Genomic DNA, 13,001 nt, shown 5'->3' on the forward strand with positions numbered 1-13,001 from the left:
TTCATGGGAGAATGGTACAATTGTAGAGAAGTAGGTCATAAAGTAGTTGAGTGCTCACAAATGTAGTAGTATAGTGTTAAAAGAAGTGAGGCCTAAAGTCATGTCACTTGGTTAAATGTAAGGAACAATGTCTCATTTGAGTGCATGAAAAAATTGGAACATGGAGAACCCCTCATGATAAAAATATTGTTGAAAGTATCAAGAAGAATGATCTTACATAGCATATAAATCTATTCAAAACTATGTTCAAGGCAAGATGTAAGTGCTACAAAGTCATAGTTGATAGTGTGAGTACAACTAATTTAATTTTCTTCGAGATGGTTAAAAATGAATGGTTGAAAAGAGCATCTCATTTTAATCTGCATTGACTATTTTAGTTGCAAAAGAGGCACCAATTATTTGCAAATCAACAATGCTTAGTGAGATTTCAAATTGGTACTTAAAAAGACAAATTGTGGTGTAATGTAATTTTCCTTTGGAGATGTTACATATAATTGGGAAATCCTATGATAGTGCAATTGAAGAGTTGTCTAGAATGGCAAGTCACATTGTTATACATTAGAAAAGAATAGGAGAACATATACCCATATTCCATTGAAAACTACTAAAGAAGAGGTGACAAATGGTCCTAGAACATTATTATTGTAGATAAGGGGTACTTAATGGTACTCAATCATGAAGTTGCATATGTTGAAGAGACGAGCTCAAGAGAGCTACAAATAGATGTAGTAAAAAAACCCGATATAAGGTTGCATATGGCTATCCTATAATTTTTTAGATGCTACAATTACATGCACCAAAGGTGATAAATGTGTACACACTTATAATTTATGTACATGTGAAATTTACTAGCTTGTGATGATTAATGGGTGACTTATATTATGTTTAATTATATGATTTGGCAAACTACCTACCCCATTGGATTGATGAGGTATATGCACGAGATAGTTTTCCCCTCCTGGATGAGGAGAGAGGGAAGAAAATTTAGAAGAGGGCTACCATGATATTGAGAACACACACACATACGTTTTACTCTGCAATAGCAATGAGTATGGATGTTTTCTTTGACTTCTTTGATCAAAATGATCTTAATTCAATTAGGCTATGCTAAAATATTAGAAAGCAATGATTGTAGATCATTATCCAACTCTTTAGCATTTATGTGGGTGAATTAACCTTTGTGTATCCAAGGAGATTCTTTTAGATTTGTATTGGTTAATAGTTCTCACTATCTTCATTGAGAAATAATTATTCACCTTCTTGTATTATTTTATTGACCTTCATCCAACTATAACTAAGGATAGTATTCATAAATCAATCTTTTGTTGGCATTATTGGCATTATGTTGTCATTGATGTCAACCGGTATGGAATGGTCACCGGTGAGAAGGTAATGGTGATCGGTATGGGTGAAGTAAGTTGTGATGTCAACCGGTATGCAGGATGGAGTGTGTAAGAAGACAGACAGGTATGTTACCGGTACATATAAAATGCATCATTAATCGGTAAAGCAGGACCACCGGTAAGGCAAAGCAAGCAAGCAAAAGAAGAACTGGAGGATGTAAACCGGTATACTCAGACAAGATTAATGTTGCCGATAAATGGACTGAGATGTTGGACCAGCATGTTTGATGGAAGGCCAAGTTGATCTGCCGACAAAGAAGAGGTATGAAGGTATGAATGCCCACTGGTGAAGTTAGGTTATACCGGTAAGGTGAGTTGAACCGGTAGTCAATCTTGATTAGTGAAGAATGTCAAACTGACATAGAAAACCAAGCATAGGTGGATGTCAACAAGGATGACAGGTGGAAGCCAGGTGGTGATCATGCAGAGGTCGATGAAGTGTTCATCAACGTAACAGTCAATAAGCAAGTCAACTTTTATGAAGAACCCATAAATCATGGAAGGATGGCAGAAGGTTGCAGCTAAAAGGAAGATAAGGTGGCAAGCGATTGAACTGATCCTGCAAGACGATTTGATCTTCATACCCATTTGTAGAAAGTAACAACCAAGCCATTAATGGTGTTTGACAGAGAAACATAGAAACTGTGGTGTAGACAACCAAATATAGAAAACACACATTGGAATGCAAGGTGTTGGCGGTGCCGATCGATGACATGTAGATCATCTCTCCAGAAAAGCAGATTGGATCAAATCTAATACGGATCGATTTGGTGAAGGTAAAACCTAACACGACATTGTTTGAATGTTGTTTTGGTGGGAACCCTAAAAGATAAATATGTCAGCTCGAGACTGGAATGAGTTAATGCTTGATATGCAGTGTGAGAGAGAAGAGAGCCTAAGAAAGGAGAAAGATTGTCTGCCTTAGAGTTTATTCTGAGAAAGTTGCAGTGTGAGTTAGTAGGCAAACCAGTGAGAGGGTCTAACCGGTAGAGACAGAGTAACCGGTAAACTATTGCAGTTCTAATAGTCAAACTAACCGGTGAGGTGTGATTGGTCAGGAAGGCATCTAAGAGTGACACAATGTGCTGTGAGGCTGAGGGAGAAAGAAGAGAGGCAGAGAGTAACTGGTAACTGATCAGAGAGAGTAATCTAATAGACTGCCGTGTGAGAATCAGTGAAGAAGAGGAGTTTCTTATCTGGCAGAAATCCATTGATTAAATGTTGGAGAACTCATTTGCAACCAGGTGCTATCACTGTATCAAAATTGTATTTCATTATACAACACCAAGTTGGAGCTTGGTGCAGGGGTTGGTGCTCCTTGGGTTGGTGCCCTAAATCATTGTAATTCATTGTTTCATTGTGAGGCTGGATTGGAGTAGTAGACTCCAACAACATTTCTCATCGAGGTTTTTCCCATATTGGGTTTTCCTCGTATATCTGGTGTTGTGGGTTATGCATTTGTGTGTTTGCCTCTTTTGATATCAACTTTTATCTTATTGGTTTGATTGTTTGGTGCTTAGGGTGATAACCGGTATTTAGAGGTTGGTTAAGAAGAGAAGATTTCAAGAACCACTGATTCACCCCCCTCTCAGTGGTACATTGTGTTCAACATCTTTGTCTAGGGCGATGCCCTAATTCTTCAACTATCCTTAAGCTTGGGAAATTATCTCTAATCACACGAGAAGAAACTACATAAGAGGCCAAAACAAATTATTTCTTCTTCTTGTAGCCAACCATCTAGAGGTAGATGGAATCACTAATATCCTAGGACCAATGTATTAAAGTTGACACATCCTGTACGGGAATCACATAGTTGTACATCCATGGTTTCAATACACCAACAATGGACAATACCAAAAAATTTCTAAGCAATGTTATTGTGTTGCTAATCTCCAACTTAAAATCATTTTTATACAATGTCTTTGCGAATTTTGATACTACCTTTAGTTTTTTGTCATCCAAGAACCAAATCATATGCATGTTCATCTTACAACTTTTCTCATTCCCAATAAAACTTTGAGCTAACACATCTTTGACGTTAAAAGTGTTATTCTCAATCCCCTTTAGATTCAACTTCATATATGCTCAACCATCCTTGACAAATAATCTAGTCTTTAGATAATAATAATGTATACATTCTAGTACTAGATTTAGAGCTTCTGCCAACATGTAATTTGTGCAACCCACTCCTTTGAATATTCTAAACCCAAGGATTGGATTTATCTAATGGGATTTGTGGTGGAAATAATTAACATTGAAATGGCCTATGTTTGTGTCTAAAACCACCCAACTTCTTGGCCAAATATGCAAGGAAAATTATGGTCTCTGGAATATTTCCTTAATATATTTAGATGGTTTATGTTTGGATTAAGGTGTCTTAACCTTAGAGCCCAAACATGTTTATTTTATTTTATTTTATTTTTACACCCACTTTGTAAGTCCCAAATTTTAGGGGACTAATGTGATAGGTTGCTATGTTGGAACTATGACAAATTTCTATTATGACTATGACGATTACTAGTTCGGTGGAAGAGTCATGGATAGTTATTTTATGGTAGCTAGCATTTATGTTTTGAGTTCACTTTAGACAAGTGGTGTGACGTAAAGAAGGCACCTATTATTATCATAGAAACTTCTATGTTGTACTTACATTATATTTGGCAAGGTGACCGTTATGGAAGAGATAGGTGTTGTTGCTTCCAAGTTTCTATGTGAAACATGTCATGGGATTAGCAAGATGTTTATTATGAAACAACTTACCTCTTAGGAATCGGAGATGGTTTTGGAAACTATGGGCGCATACCTCTTTGTGTTGAGCTCTATATATATGATTATGCCTTAGTTGATTTGAGGAGACAAGTTGATTATATTTCTAAGGCGTTGTTATGCTGTCAAGATTGCTCTATATTTTTTTATTGATTGTAGCTAATCCTGAAGATCATTGGCTTTGTGCATATATATTGTAACTATTGGTTGTTGCTAATAATACAATTGGGTTTGGCTTTTGGGGTGTGGGTTTTGTATGCTAGATTAGTGGGCCAGTCAATCAATTAGAAAAACATGAAACTAACATACCAATGAAACATTAGATATAAAGACTAACTTGGTAAAGTAATTAAACAAGCTAATCCTTCAAAAGAATACCATTTTCCTCTATATTCAAGGATTCTTTAAATCATGACTGCTCTCAGATCATTTTGCAATTTACCCTTAGAATGACAACTCAAAGAATGAGTTATGTGTGATGAAATGATCTATATGCCTATGTAACCAAGATCAACAAAATTATGCTAATGAAAATGAGATACTATATTAACATGATATGCTATACTAACATGATATGCTAATCAGAAAATTACTTCTAAATGCTTAAGTTTACAAAGAGAGACAAAATGTAGATTCTAAAGCTAGGGCTTGGTGATCTTGATAGATAATAACCTTGATACATAAAACTTGAGATCCTAATAATGAGGGAATGAAGCCTATTTATAGAAAAAATGGGCAATTGGATGGTTAAGTTTGAATTATCTTAACAAGGGTTAGGATTGAATGACCCTCAATCCATGTGACACTGTCAAACCAATCTCATGTTGACAAGTGTCAACATGAGAAGGATTGAGAGGAGAGAGAAGAGGCATTAAATGCCTGAGAGGACATGATGGTTACCCTAGGAGGTTTGGTAAGGGTTGAGTTAATGGATAATTCTTTTATCCAATGTGCAAGAGTTAAAGGATAACCATGGTGAAAGCATTGAATGCTTGAAGAGACTTGTGGGTTAAATGGATGGTTGAGTTAGAGAGAAAGTCCCTAACCAAGGGTCAAAGGTGGGTTAGTTATATTTAAGCCTTTAATGGTTTATGAAGACTTTGAGGGTTAACTTGTTGAAGAAATAAAGCTTTTAATGCTTTTGAAAAGTGACTCCTTCCTAATTTCTTTGTTTAGGCTAATTAGAAGGGTTTAGAAGAATCTATAAGAAGGGTTAGTGTGCAAGTGGATTTTGTAGGAGAATGCAAGTGGGAGGGATTTTAGGATTTTAATTGGAATAAAATTAATTTATTTCAATTTATTGCTTGCAACTTGCATTGGATAGATTTAAATAAATATTGATTTATTTAAATGTCAAAAGGGTATTTAATTAAATGTGAAAGGGGAATTTAATTAATATGATTAAAAGCTAGAATTTGGCTAAATGAATTAAATCAAATAAATTGAATAATTTATTTAATTAATAGTAGAAGGGTGAAAAGGATTAATTAATTAAATATTGAATTTAATTAATAGTCAAATGGATTAAATAAACATTAAATCTATTTAATCAAGTGGACATAAATATGTGTCTACATCTTGTCCCTCTTTGAAGTGATGTGTGGCTATACGTTGATTTAAAGAAAATTTGTCTAATGATGGTGATAAAATTTTTGGTTTGCCCCAAATGTTGATTGTCGATTAATGATGCGGGTAATGCCCACTTGGGAAATGAATTGGATAGATTTTTAAATTTTTACGAATTTTTGATTGATTCATCTCCTGATAAAAAAAAATGATTTACGTTGTCGATTAGTTAGAGTGAGCAAGTGAGAAAATGCACTCTCGCTTAATTACCCCTTTTCACCCCCTTTTAAAAAGTAAAAAGTGAAAAAGATAGGTCATTTGATTTCATTCCAATGTATTTTGATTTGGAGAAGATAATGTGGAGTAAAATGTTGATCCCGTACCACACCCACTGATTCGAGCGAGTTAGGCGATACCAACGACTTGCCATGTATGGATTGTTGGTAAGTGCTCTGAAAAACACGCTTTTGTGATTTTTTTTGAAATGTTTTTGCAAGTTTTTCATGTTTTTTGTTTTTTTATTTTGCGCACATTTTTCCATTTTAGTGTCTACAAATTAGGATTTAGCACATATGTTGTCTATTTTAGTGCATAGGTTTAGCGCATTTGAGTTGTTAGGTAGTGCATTTGGAGGATAAATTGGCGCTTAGGTTCAATTTAGCGCATTGATAGAATGGATTAGTGCTTTTGTAGACCAAATTAGCACTTGGCTAGAAATAGTGCATTGGATGATTAAAGTAGTGCATTTAGGTTGTTTCCTAGCGCATGCAGGGATTTAGCACATCTGATGATTCCTATAGCACAAATGTAGATTGTTTTAGTGCATAGGATGTTTTAGCACTTTTGATTTATGTTTTAGTGCATCTATGGAATTTTCTAGCACTTTGATGATATTTGGTGCATAAAAACAATGTTTTAGTCCATTTAGGTAGAATGATAGGAAATGTGATTTGTTACCTTGGTTTCGATATGGGTTGTTTTGATTGATTGGTTTCAATACATGGGTTGACTAATAAGATGGCTGGTTGATTTTTGATATGGTTCAAGCTGGTTTGATTGATTGATTTCGATATGGTTCAATTTGATTGATTGTGATATGGTTCAATTTGGTTTGATTGATTGATTTCGATATGGTTCAATTTGATTGATTTTGATTGAATGTGATATGGTTCAATTTGGTTTGATTGACTTGATTGATTTGATTGCTTGATAATCGTGATTGATTTCAATATGGTTCAATTTGATTGATTTTGATTGATTGTGATATGGTTCAATTTGGTTTGATTGACTTGATTGATTTCGATATGGTTTGATTTGATTGATGTGATAAGCCAATTGATTGATGTGATAAGCTAATTGATTGATTTAATTTGATATGATAGGAGAAGTTAGGAGTCCTTTAGTCTAGGGAGTGATTCCCAAAGACGTGGAGACTGATTCCCCACCTATCACAGGTTGATAGAGATACCATCGAGAGGTGTGGATTATCCTCTTTGCTTGACATGCCCCGGTATATAATTAACCGGGGTTTACCGATGACTTTGGCTAAGCAGTGGCATAGTGACACCAACACCTTCCATCTAGCGACTAGTGAGATGACGGTGACACCAGAGGATGTATACAAGATTCTAGGGATCCCCATGGTTGTATATCTCATCTTCTATGAGAAAATCCAGGAGGGAGGCACTAAGGCACTGAGACAAGTATTTCAGGATGAGCACATTAGTGGTTATGACATTCCCTTGCAGGAGATGGCTGATTTGTACAATCCACTACCATCAATTCTAGCTAGTTTTATTGGAGGCTTCCTATGTCGTGACCGCAGGTCAAAGGGATTATCAGTGGGTCAGGGGCTGGTATTAGAGTACATGGTGATCGATGGCCAGATATTTGTGTGGGCCTCATGCATGCTTACACATTTATACCGAGATCTGCACCAGGTTGGCTATCAGAGGGCCACCAATTTATTAGCAGGGTTCACATTGACAGGTGTGGGTCTGGGAGCACATAGTGGTTTATCAGTCACTAGCAGATAGAGATAGACTAGTAGGAAGGCCCTATGTTCATGGATACATAGGAGTTGTTGTCTAGCATAAGCTAGGAAAATTGGAGTATTGACGTTAGGCACTAGATGATCTAGACACAGTCATATGGAGGTCGTACTTAGACTATGAGGTGTGACTTGAGGATGTGAAGGAGATACCGTATGTTTTTACATTTAATTACTTGATTGGGTGGATGCGCTTTATTATTGAGAGATTCCTATCAAGTCAGGTATATAGGTAGTATGGCCACTAGCAGGGAGTACCACAGGGAGCCCACATTTATGGTTGTCAACAACAAGATGTGCCAGAGTGGGGACCTATGATTTCCTACAATGTAACCTATGCAGAGTATCTTGGGTTGGTTGCACATACCTAGGATTATGCACATGGGGTGATGGATGCAGGTATGATGAAAAACTACTCACATTATTGGATAGCTCATGCAGTGTCACGATTGTTTGATCCATCTAAGCCAGTACCTACCTTTGATGATGATGAGGAGGACAAGCCACATGTTAGGGGAGGTTGTCGTCATTGAGATGACGATGATGATGATGAGGAGGAGGAGGGTGGGGGTGATGGCAGATCAGGTGGAGTAGGTGCCCTCAAGGTTGAGCAAGATGTGGAGAGTAGAGCGGCATAGAGGAGAAGATCGAGGATCCCTCCTCCATAGGTTATAGGGATGGGGGAGGTTTCTATGCAGGGTACAGGGGCAGCATGCACTTCTATCTAGGTTTAGACTCAATGGTTTATAGGATAGCAACAGGGGGCTCCAAGATAGTTACAGATTGAGTACCACCTCATCAACAGGAGGATCATATTAGTGCCTTGCAGTCCTCAGTACAACAGCCGCAGGCACATCTTAGGCAGGCGTGAGGAAAGATTGCCTCTCTGACAGTAGAGAGAGACACATCCCTAAAAAGGTGCCAATAGGCAGAGGGTCGGTTGACAACATCTACAGGGACTAGCTCGAGGGAGGCCATCAGGGCCATTTAGCGCTCGGCTCGGGAGGTCAAGTATTATAGGATATTGTATTTTGCAATCGTTCCTGCTGATTAGAGAGCTTGCAGTTATGTATAGGCCAGTAGCACGAGATCAAGACAAAGTCGATCTGAGAGCCAAGGAGTGACAAGGCCACTCTGCTGAGATCCACTAGGTGGAGATTTAGGTGTAAGACCTCCAGTGGTACAGAAGTTGGATAAGGTGGTGTGAGGCCTACAGCCTCTGGGGACAGTCATGTATAGACCCATGTGCCCTAATTTTTATATTATCACGATGTATACATTAATTCATTATATATGATTCTGATCATTTTTTGATGTTCTGTTACTTGGATATGCACTCTGTGTACTCTTGATAGTGATTCTTTTTCCATGAGTATATGAGATGCAGCGACAATTTTTCTTTGGATCCATATGTGGTACTCATATTTGATGATGCGATGCTTTATTTTTTATGCTTTTCATGCAATGATGCTTATATATATGATGGGTGTATTATACAAGTGATGGATGCTTTTAATTTATGCTCTATATGTTCTATATGATTTTATGATTTCTATGTGATGAATGATGTCACAATGGTGTCACCTATGCCAATTCTTTTATTGTAAAATAATCTATATGATGATTCTTATATGAGGATGCCTTTATTAATGATGATGATATGCATGAATAAATGCTTTATATGATGTAATGTATGGATGGATACAATGATCTTTTATACTAATATTTTGAATCGGGATGATGATTATATGAAAATACACCTAAATGATATGAATGAATGCAAATGAGCTTTTTGAACTGCAATCTAATGGGATGAATGCAACTAAATGCAATTAATATGAATGGTGATAATGAATTCAAGTCTATCTATGCAATGTCATCATTATATTAGTCAATTTTGTTGTGCCCTTTTTATCATCATTGAGCTTTTAAAATGTTGAAAATTAGCACAAACATCGATAGTATATTTGAACCATGATGACCTGAGTATAACTTACATGGATTTTGATATTGCAAGGTAACACAAGCGTCGATGTATAATTGAACTTAGATGACCTAAGTGTTACTTGCATAAAACATGCAAGAGTTAATCTTCCCCCTATATAAATCTAAAATGTCCTTGATAATGTGTTACTGATCACTTCTTGCGACAAATTAAAATAGTACTAATGATCCACTCACAAATAGAAGACAAAGAAAATATTAGGCTCCTTCCTTTATTCTCTAGTTCAAAACATCCTTGAGTCACTCAGGAGATCTGACAACCAAAAATCAAGATACAAATAATCAAACCTACATGCCAAAATTATCAAATCATGATTCAGAATGGATCATCCATTGCATTTTGTTTTACCGATCCTAATGTTGAGTCTAACAATTGGTTTTGAAAATTATTCTATGTTTGATGTTGAGTTTAGTTTTGATTCTTGTTTTGATGTGTTGTCCTATTGCCAGTTGTTTGTTTTGTTTTTAAGCCCCAAAGCAAATTGCCCCCACTAAGTTCATGATTTTGCCCCAAGTCTTGACACAACCTTTTATTATGAATATACACAATGATCACCAAGCCATGGTGAGATGTTACGACCATTCCTGAGATGGATACGAGGCTTTTTATATAAATATGGATAATGATAGCGAAAAGAGGATATATGATATGTGTACAAATATATGGAAGAGCCAATCTATCACAAATAGCGCTTGTTGCTAGGTTTTCACCACTTGCTTTTATTGCATCTTTTTTATTTTTTTGTATTTTCTTATTTTTTATTTTTATTTTTTTTGCTTTTTCATGCATTGGGTGACTCAAGTGTAGAATCTTTTGAGATGAATACTATTGATAGGCTCATCAAGAAGGTCCCCTTGTGATGTAGATAGTTGATATGCCCCTGATCCATATGTTGATATGATGACTAACGGACCTAACCAGTTAGGTTCAAATTTTCCTTTCTTTTCATGATCCTATTGATTGTGAGGATTTTCCTTTAGCACCAAGTCACCGACTTGAAACATTCTTGGCTTTACTCAATGGTTATATCTTCTGGACATTCTTTACTTATATGCTTTTAGATGATCAAAAGTATGTTGACAACATTCATTGAGCAACTTCAATTCTTGTAGTCTATTTATCTAATATTCCTCATCTGGGATGAGTCCTTTTAATGATACTCTGAGTGAAGGTATTTCAACCTCAATGGGTAAGATAGCCTTTGACCCATACACAAGTACATATGGTGTGGTTCTAGTAGGAGTGTGGATACTAGTTCAGTATGCCCATAAGGTAGGGTTTAGTTGGACATGCCAATCACGACCAACGTTATTCATAGTTTTCTTTAAGATTTTCAAAATGGTTTTGTTTGCAGCTTCTGCTTGGCCATTCCCTTGAGGATAATAAGGTGTGGAAAAATGATGCTGGATATGGAATCATTTGCAAAGTTCTCGTGCATGTTGGTTCTTAAAGGGTCTACTATTATCAGTAATAATGGAACTAGGAATGTCGTACAAGAAGATAATGTAGTTCAAAATAGACTAACTATTCCTTCATGAAACTACACTTCTTAATGTTTATCAACAAATTTTCTTCTCTCAAAATCTGCAAAACTTGTCTCAGATGCAATATATGTTCTTTCTTGGTTTTACTGAATATCAAAATGTCATCCAAATACACAATAGTAAACTTACCCAAAAACTTCTTCAATACCTCGTTCATCAATCTCATGAAATTACTCGGTGCATTAGTCAATCCAAAAGGCATCACCAACCATTCATACAGTCCTTCATTTGTCTTGAATGTGGTCTTCCACTATTCTCCTTCTCTGATTGTAATATGATGTTATCCACTTTTCAAGTCTATCTTTGTGTAATATCTGGCTCCACTCAAACAATCCATTATGTCATCCATCCTAGGAAAGGGAAATTTGTACTTCACTGTGATCTTATTTATTGCTCTAGATTTGGTACACATCCTCCATTATCCATTCTTTTTAAGTGCTAACACTACTAGCACTGCACAAGGACTCAAGCTTTCTCCAATCAAACCTTTCCTCAATAATTTCTGCACTTGTCTATTCAGCTCCTCATTCTTTGTTAGCGTCATCCAGTGTACTACTTTATTAGGCAAACTAGCTCCGGGAATCAAGTCCATGTAATGATTGATACTTCTCAAAGGGGGTAATCCATTAGGTACATTATCTAAAATGATATCTCCATATTCTATCAATAACTCCTTTATCTCCTTTGATTGTTCTTCTTCATCCTCAGGATCTTGAGTCTTCTTAGGGACTATAGCAAAACATACATTCTCATGTCTCATCCCATCCAGTAATTTTCTTCCATCCACCAAATAGATTCTAACACTTGTATAAACTTCAGTTTTCAGAGGCTCCTCCAAGGGCAACAAGGTCTGCTTCATCCCATTTGTAACAATATTGTATACATTCTTCCTCCCATCATGTGTTCTGATCTGGTATGGTCTTCTTCTCTTCCAGTGTTTTCTACCTTATTACATTCAAAAGCATGATGTCCTTCTCCTCCACACTTACAGAAGGTTCCTCTAAACACTCTTTTATCTTGTCTTCAATCATCTTTTCCATAATCCTCATTCTGGTAACCATCAGGTGCTCTTCTCCAACAAAAATTTATATCTTCCTTCTAGTATGAAATACCATCTCTGCTAACCTCCTTATCTTTATTCTGATCTGTACAGGGTCCTCTTCCTCCTGAATAACTTCTTCCTCCCTGAAATCTTCCTTCAGAAAACCTTCCACCTCTACCTCTTTGCTTCTTCTCATGTCTTTTGTTCAACTTCTCTTCTTCTTTCAGTGCATATTTGTAAGCTTCTTCAACACTCTACAACTTGATTAGACTAAGTTCATCTTGTATAGACATCCACAATCCATTCAAGTATCTAGCAACTTGTTCAATCTCATCATCAATATGTCTAGATCTAATATTCAATTTGTAAAATGCTTCGGTATACTCCTTCACACTAGATTCCATCTGATTCAGGTTCTGCAAATTCCAGAATAGGTTCACTTCATAATCGACGAGCATAAACTTTGATTTCAATTTGCTAACCAATGCAATCCCAAGATTTGATCTTCTCTTTACCTCTTCTCTGTCTGTCTACTTGCAAATATTCCCACCAAATAGATGCATGACCTTTCAACTTAGTGCAAGCAAATCTTACCTTCCTATCTTCCGCGGTGCCTTCAAAATCA

The sequence above is a fragment of the Cryptomeria japonica genome, chromosome 7 (assembly GCF_030272615.1).
Source record: "Cryptomeria japonica chromosome 7, Sugi_1.0, whole genome shotgun sequence".
Lineage (NCBI taxonomy): Eukaryota > Viridiplantae > Streptophyta > Pinopsida > Cupressales > Cupressaceae > Cryptomeria > Cryptomeria japonica.